Consider the following 6,000-nt stretch of genomic DNA (forward strand, 5'->3'; position numbering starts at 1 on the left):
TCCAATGTGGTCTGTAATTATTGTATGGCAGTGAAAGTTGGTAAATACTCTAATGCGTTAATGTAAAACTGATTTAGCATGAAAAAAAAAAACAGTTCCAATTTTGGCCACCAGGAGCAACTGTGAATGCAAAAAAGATGTATGGAAATGTTTCCATATGTACTGGATGAGGAATGAGATGTGGGCAGAAAAGGTCGAATGGGTGAAAAAGGCATGACGATGATTTTATTATTAAGCATCCCTTACCCAATTTGTTCACTGTGAGCAGCGGAGACGTCGACGAGATGCTACATCTGCGTACTCAAATGATCAACAGTTGCTCACAGCAGTTCCAGCGGCATATAAAATATTTTTTTTTTATTTTTAACGTAAAAAAGCTTTTAGTGCCTAGACCGCAATCACAACTGAAATAGGATAACTAGTTTCGGTTGCTATCTGCAAGCACCTTATGATGGTTCGAAATGCGAAAAGCGCCGAATAAGCGTTGGAAAGCATCATTAGCTGTAGTCGTGCAATAACAAGCACTCATAACCACCAAAATGTTAACAGTATGCAGTTTAAGAACATCACAGTGAATAAGCCAAGTTGTAAATCGTAAGCTCGCAGGATGGCGGTAATGCACGAAAATGTCCAACTGCTTGAGTAAAAGTTGAAGCATAAGTGCATTATTTGCAGTAGTGTAGGAGGTATTATCGTGAGAACTGTATATGAAACGGTTCCAAAAATTATCAGCTGTCCCCTTAACTTGGCTTACAGAACAATGATCCTGTGAGATTAGGGTCTGCAATCTGGCTTGCTCACGGTGATGTGTTTAAACAACATACTGTTAATGTTTTGGTATTTACGAATGCGTGTTATTGCATGACTACACTAATGACGCTGTTCAGTGCTTATTTATCGTTTTTTCACATTTTCAACCATCTGAAGATGATTGCAGAAAACAACCGAAAGTAGTTAGCGTGTTTTAACTGTCGTAAGAAAACTGCTGACCATGCATGGTGAAACGTCCCCTTAGAAAAATTAGTGAATTACTGTGCTGGTAAACACCTTACGTTATTTGTTTGTGAAACAGCTGAGCAAAACTGAAAGTACTCAGACATTTCTCTCTTTACTTATTCTGATCATCACTAAACTGGCACACAATATTTTTAGCGCTACGCAATCTGGCTTTCAATAATTCCTACAAAAGAATGGCCCTGACTAACAATAACCTATACCTTTCATGAATCACTTACCTCACAAACATCTTCGTTACTCTAACTACTATAATACGGCGAGCGTCAATACTGCCAGCTAAATAAAGGATTCCAACTACTGAAGGCACTAACTACTGACAGACATAGTTAGCAAATGAGAGATTTTGATAGAGGACAAAGTCATAATATATACATCAGTTCATGACATCCAGTCTTACAAATTTACTCTCTCTTATGTACACACGTCCAGATCATCCGCTCTCAAAACTCCGCCATCTCTCTCCCAAAATCCACCACTGTTGGCGTCTCACCTTCAACTGCGCAACGCTACGCACTGTTCACATCCAACTGCCCAACACTACAATAGCGAATATTCCAACACTGCCAACCAGCCACAGACTGCACACAGCACAGACGGTGATTTTCATATAGAGCGCTACGTGGCGTTACCAACATAAAAACGTAAGCAGGCTGCTTACAATTGAAAGTTTTTTTATTAAAAAATGATTTAATAAACTACATTTAGACCGCCATCTCCTCCCTCACAATGTCAGGTTTCATTAAATTCCAGTGGAATCCGAGCAGCGTGTTCCTTTATATCGAACTTCAGATCCGGCAGAGAGCGATGGTGTCCCTGGTACATGATTATTAGATATTCGGAGAGGCAAACGTGGATCACACTAGATGCTCTTTCAGGCATGCATCTGGGAAATCTCTGGAGATAACATGACCGTAGAGGTTTGCATTAAGCAGATCTTTCACTGAGCATGTGTTGGTAGCGCGTGGTAGCCGCGCGGTCTACGGCGTCGTCACAGTCCGGGCGGCCTCCGTCGGAGGTTCGAGTCCAATCTCGGGCATGTGTGTGTGTGTGTGTGTGTGTGTGTGTGTGTGTGTGTGTGTGTGTGTGTGTGTGTGTGTGTGTGTGTTGTCCTTAGTGTAAGTTAGATTAAGTAGTGCATAAGCTTAGGGACCGATGACCTCAGCAGTTTGGTCCCAGAAGACCTTATCACAAATTTTTCTGACATGTGTTGCCTCATCTTGCATGAAACAGTAGTTTCCACAGAGCTGCGATCTTCCAAAGCAGGAACCCCGTGCTGTACAAAGTGGTCTCACAGTAAACCTAACAGGCCCTCTGGGTGTCTTCACTTCAACGGATAGAGAAAAAGGCGGTTGAGAATCCACACCACGATGTCGTATCAAGGCGAGTCCGATGCTAGTTCTGTGTCTTCACTGTACCTGTACTGTAAAATGTGCCTCGTCACTCCATAGAATATGGACTGACCACATCTCATCAATTTCGATCTGTGCCAGAAACCGTAGAGCAAATTCGGAACGTTGCTGCGGGTTATGAAGTTTCAGTAGCTGCACCGCCTGGATCGCGTGCAGGTACCAGTGTAAAACAGACCGTAAAATTTTCCATAGTCGTGACACTGCCCGAGCGCTAGCACTACTCAGATGATGTGCTGAATGGTCAGTTACAGCAACAGCAACCACATCAATAACTTCTACTGGAACAGGACGCCTTCCTCTTCCAGGTGCCACACCAAGATCACCCGCATTTTACAATTTTATTGTCATCCTATTTATACCAATAAATTACATCGGACCTCTCTCCTAAGACCTTTCAGTCGGCGGTACAGGTACATAAACAGCGTACGGTCGCTTTTCTCGATAGCCACACTGTTCCCTCATGTTGCGGCTAGTCAGATGACAGCGTGGATATCGTACCGTCACATTAACAGTGTACAGCGTCAGATTTGCCCCTGGTGGCCACAATTTGAACTATTTGTGTACGGGAAGGTGTTGTCGTTGAGTGACTGTAGAAAGATACAAGATGACTTGGACAGGATTTTTGATTGGTGTAAAGAATGGCAGCAAACTCTAAATATAGATTAATGTAAATTAATGCAGATGAATGAGAAAAAGAATCCCGTAATGTTTGAATACTCCATTAGTAGTGTTGCGCTTGACACAGTAACGTCGATTAAATGTTTGGGCGTAACATTGCAGAGCGATATGAAGTGCGACAAACGTCTACTGGCAGTTGTGGGGAAGGCGGATAGTCTTCTTCGGTTCATTGGTAGAATTTTGGGAAGATGTGGTTCATCTGTAAAAGAGACCGCTTATAAAACACTAACACGATCTATTCTTGAGTACTGCTCGAGCGTTTGGGATCCCGATCAGGTCGGATTGAGGGAGGATATAGAAGCAATTCAGAGGTGGGCTGCTAGATTTGTTACTGGTAGGTTTGATCATCACGCGAGTGTTACGGAAATGCTTCACGAAGTCTCTGGAGGAAAGGAGGACTTCTTTTCGTGAATCGCTACTGAGGAAATTCAGAAAAGCAACATTTGAGGCTGACTGCAGAACAATTTTACTGCCGCAAACTTATATTTCGCGGAAAGAACACAAAGATAAGAGAGATTAGGGCTCGTACAGAGGCATATTAGGCGGTCATTTTTCCCTCGTTCTGTTTGGGAGTTGAACAGGGAGAGAAGATGCTAGTTGTGGTACGAGGTACCCCCTGCCACGCACCGAATGGTGGGTTGCGGAGTATGTGTGTAGATGTAGATATTTTGTTTTCCAGCGTAAATCGCTTCCGCTTTAGTTTATCTACGAAGTTTCACTGCCATACGATAATTACCTCGCACACTGGACCTAAATGAGTAGCTGCACTTAAATTATAACCGCACGTTACTTAGCGCACGACAGCTCTCCACTTTTAAGAAAACTTGTGTGTACGGTGAAGCTGCTGCCACCTCTCTTTGTCGGCTGTAAACATGGCAGCGTTACCAACCAGAATGGGAGAGAAGGTTGACATGAAATAAAAGATGTACATACGCTGTTCTAGAGAGTGTTGCACCTCTGGACAGCCAGCTCGCCGCTGCACGTTGAGTCTGCGGCCTCTCACAGCGCGTCGCAGCAAGGCACTGACCCACCGCACGGGCACTTGGCACGTCTTATAAAGCGGTCTGACGCGCGTGGCCTTGAAGCGCGTCGAGTTACGTAAGCGACGAAGCTCGCTGACTGGCTTCCCGCGCGCTGTTATCACAACAATACAGTTGATTGGCGACTCCGTGGAGTGCTGTGTGCACGACGACCTTATACATGAAGTTAGAAGGAAGGTCGGCGTTTGCCGTAATATTGATGGTTTATTGATAGCTAAGAAACTTTTGTTACTGATAATAACTTGATAGCAGTGCCTCTTGAGTTTAATTTGTACACCACAGCACTGAAGATGATCACTATGTGATTGAAAATGGATTTTGCTATCCATAAACTATCAATATCACGGCCAACGCTGACCTTCTTTCTGACAACAATACAACTCTCCTCCAGCACTCAAGGTACAGCTACATCTACATTGACATAGATACTTCTCAAGCCACCATACGGTGCATGGCGGAGGGTTTCCTGCGCCATTACAAAGAAATATAGTATCGACGGAATTTGACGGACTTATACTAGTTAAATTAATAAGAGAGGTTACTGATCCTCCTTGGTACACAAAATAGCACTCACTTCTGAGCTGGTACTCGATCCATTTGGTAAATTCATTTTTGTTCTTAAATGATAAAGGAAAAGCAGCAGACTGCTGCTACCTTACCTTAAATTACAAATATTCAAATGTATGTGATTTCCTAAGGGACCAAACTGCTGGGGTCATCGGTCCCTAGACTTACTCCGCCTTCAGGCCACGAGTGGCCTACCGGGACCATCCGACCGCCGTGTCATCCTCAGGCGAGGATGCGGATAGGAGGGGCGTGAAGTCAGCACATCGCTCTCCCGGCCGTTATGATGGTATTCTTGACATAAAGCCGCTACTATTCGGTCGAGAAGCTCCTCAATTAGCATCACAGGCTGAGTGCACCCCGAAAAATGGCAACAGCGCAAGGCGGCCTGGATGGTCACCCATCCTAGTGCCGACCACGCCCGACAGCGCTTAACTTCTGTGATCTCACGGGAACCGGTGTATCCACAGCGGCAAGGCCGTTGCCTACACAGAATAGGCCAGAACACTATTGCATCTACTTCTACATGGTTACTCTGCAATTTACACTTAAGTGCCTGGCAGAGGCTTCATCGAACCATTCTCAAAAATGGTTCAAATGGCTCTGAGCACTACGGGACTTAACTGCTGAGGTCATCAGACCCCTAGAACTTAGGACTACATAAACCTAACTAACCTAAGGACATCACACACATCCATGCCCGAGGCAGGATTCGAACCTGCGACCGTATCGGTCGCGCGGTTCGAGACTGAAGCGCCTAGAACCGCTCGGCCACCCTGGCCGGCGAACCATTTTCTTACTACTTCTCTACCATTGCACTCACCGTTCGAGCTCTGATTTCTCTTATTTTATTATGATGATCACTTCTCCCTACGTAGGTGGGTGTCAACAAAATATTTTCGCATTGGGAAGAGAAAGTTGGTGACTGAAATTTCGTAAATAGAAGCAACGAAATAAAGCACGCCAAATACAAAAGAACGCAAAATCTCCAAGATTGGCGAAGTTTTGCAGAACCTCGAACTCAATGCGATATAATTTTAAGAGTTTCCACGGCGAAACTGTCTCGAAATATGGCATAAAATCCAAAGAGATTATGGTCGTATGTAATTTTGTATCCCGCCTGGACCGCAGCGCGTGGGTCTGCTCCTGAAAATTGAAGGGTAGGCCGAATGTAGGAACCTAGGAGCAGCAGGTGAGGTAGAGCACTTGGTACCGCAATTAGGTTATAACTCTTTTACTTAACTTTGCGTACAGATGAGCACGTATGTGCGAAGCCGTTCATCCATCAAATC

The 6,000-nt window shown here is 44.5% G+C and overlaps 1 protein-coding gene and 1 pseudogene across 1 annotated transcript in view; both read right to left on the reverse strand.

Moving 5' to 3' along the window:
- Positions 1-4,165, reverse strand: part of LOC126354283 (UDP-glucosyltransferase 2-like) — an 88,387-nt gene extending 84,222 nt beyond the window's left edge. Inside the window, exon 1 of the mRNA XM_050003826.1 lies at positions 4,038-4,165. The gene's annotated coding sequence lies outside the window, so the exon portion shown is untranslated. The remainder of the gene's footprint in view (positions 1-4,037) is intronic.
- Positions 4,166-5,076: 911 nt separating this feature from the next.
- LOC126357195 (5S ribosomal RNA) lies at positions 5,077-5,194 on the reverse strand (annotated as a pseudogene).
- Positions 5,195-6,000: the final 806 nt, after the last annotated feature.

Source organism: Schistocerca gregaria, chromosome 3 (genome assembly GCF_023897955.1).
Source record: "Schistocerca gregaria isolate iqSchGreg1 chromosome 3, iqSchGreg1.2, whole genome shotgun sequence".
In the NCBI taxonomy this organism is placed as follows: domain Eukaryota; kingdom Metazoa; phylum Arthropoda; class Insecta; order Orthoptera; family Acrididae; genus Schistocerca; species Schistocerca gregaria.